The sequence below is a fragment of the Oratosquilla oratoria genome, chromosome 9 (assembly GCF_046742065.1).
Source record: "Oratosquilla oratoria isolate Oo_2021 chromosome 9, ASM4674206v1, whole genome shotgun sequence".
NCBI classification, from domain to species: domain Eukaryota; kingdom Metazoa; phylum Arthropoda; class Malacostraca; order Stomatopoda; family Squillidae; genus Oratosquilla; species Oratosquilla oratoria.
This window is the reverse complement of record NC_134785.1, coordinates 18,259,206-18,261,705: the sequence shown is the minus strand read 5'-3', so window position 1 is coordinate 18,261,705 and position 2,500 is coordinate 18,259,206.

Here is a 2,500-nt window from a genome sequence, read left to right as displayed (position 1 = left end):
GATTGCTCTTAACAACTTTCCCCCTATCTCATATATCTGCAGTACCTCCCACAGTGTCTTCCTGTCTACCCTGTCGTAAACCTTTTCCAGATCCATAAAAGCCAAAAAAAAAAACAAAAAAAAATCCTTACCTTTTCCTATAGCTTCCTCACATATCTTTCTTACCACAAAAATCTGATCTACACAACCCCTACCTGTCCTAAAACCACACTGTTCCTCACCAGTTCTCCCTCTGTTCCTCTCCTAATCCTTTCACTCAAGACCCTCCCATTAGCCTTCCCAACTACACTCAACAGGCTGATTCCTCTGAAACTACTACCCTCACACTTGTCCCCCTTTCCCTTGTAAAGCGGAACTATACAGGAACTCCTCCAGTCCTCCCGCACTCTACCCTCTCTTAGATAAAAAAAAAAAAACATTAAATAACCTCACCAGCCAGTCCACCATAACTGTACTTCCTTTCTTCAGACATTCTGCATGGCATCCATCAAACCCAGGTGCCTTGCCTGCTCTCCTCATCTTAACAGCTGTTTTCACTTCATCTTTCACAATTTCTCCTCCATTTTCCTCACTCATCACCCTCATTTTCTTAGCGCTTCCACTGCAACTACCTTTCCCTCTCTATCCTCCTTCACGTTTAGCAATTCCCTAAAATACTCTGCCCACCTTCCTCTCACTGCCTTCACTTCCATTATCATCTCTCCATCTGCGCCTTTTACCTTTTCTTCCTCTTTTAATTTCTTTCCAAAACATCTTTTTATTACTTTCAAAGTTTTCTGTCATACTCTTTCCCCATTTCACATCTGCTCCCCTCTTTGCTTCCTTTATCTTATGCTTAACTTCCCTTCTCTTTAATTTGTACCTCTCATACGATTCCCTCGTCCTAATTTGCAGCCAATCTATGAATGCCTGCTTCTTCTCTTCTACACCCTTCTTTGCTTCCTCATCCCACCATTCACTACCCTTCCTTTTATTTTCACCCGCCCTCCTTGTTCCACAAACCATCTTTGCACACCTTATGACCCCCTCCTTAAACCATCCCCATTCCTCCTCCACTCCCAGTTCTATTCTATCCTTCACTCCCTCCCACTCCTCTCTCAACTTCTTCTTATACTCATTTTCTTTTTCTTTCTCATTTAAGCAGTTCTCTCTAAGTACCTTCCTACCTTCTGCCCTTTTCCTCTTTCTCAACCTATTTTCCACTCTCAATTTACCTTCCACAAGAAAATGACTTGATATTCCCCTTAACTCTTCCTACCATACTCTTGGTCAGCACTATATAGTCCATTAACGCTCTATCTGCCACCATCAATTGTCCACTACGATGTTTACCTGGAACTCCATACTTCCCAATCACTCCGTCTATTGGTTCGTTTCCTATCCTAGCATTAAGGTCTCCCAGTACAACTACATTGATATTTCTCCCTAATCCCTCTATGCACTCATTTATATCTACCCAAAAAGCCTCCCTTTCCTCAACGCTCTTCTCACTACCAGGCCCATACGCACTTACAAAAATCCACATCTCCCTTCCCAGCTTCACTTTCATCCACATCAACCTTGATGAAGCCTCCTTCCACCCCACTACTAGCTTACTTATCTCTTCACGTACTAGTATAGCCACACCTTCTCTCCCTCGTCCCCTCTTCACTCCTGGGTACCTCCCAGCTACACTCTCAAACTCACACTCGCCCTTCCCTTTCATTTTAGTTTCATTCAAAGACAGCATATCCATCTTCTCGCAAATATACTGCCTATCTCTTCCCTTTTACTCTCATTTGTACCACATCCACGCACATTAAAAGACCCAAACCTTAGGGTACTAGTTGGAAAACTCCCAGACCCTCTTGTGTCTTTACTTTATTTAGGAATGTCCCCTTTGGAGCTACAGGTAGTAGGACTCCTAATCCCATCCCCCGTCCCGTTTTTTTTTTTTTTTTTTTTTTGCCTCTTACGACTCAAGTGGAAAGACTTAGTTGTAACATTCTCTTCCCCACCACAGGGTAGGCAAAAAAAAAAAAAAAAAAAAAAAAAAAAAAAAAAAAAAAAAAAAAAAAAAAAAAAAAAAAAATCAGAGAAATGGTACAGGACAGTAACAAGGGGTTGGGGGAACGCATAACGGAGGGACAGTCGTATTATATATATATATATATATATATATATATATATACATGTATACATATATACATATATATATATATAAAATGTGTGTGTATATATATATGTATGTATATATATGTATATATATATAATATATATGTATATATATATGTGTATATATATATATATATAATATATGTATATATATATGTATATATATATAATATATATATGTATATATAATGTATATATATATATATATATATATATATATATATATATATATATATATATATATATATATCTGACGGAATAAGATAACCTAGCGATAAATAGTAAAAAATTCAAAATCTGCAAAATGGAGAGAATTTGTTAATCGAGGTAGTATACTGTAGAGGTA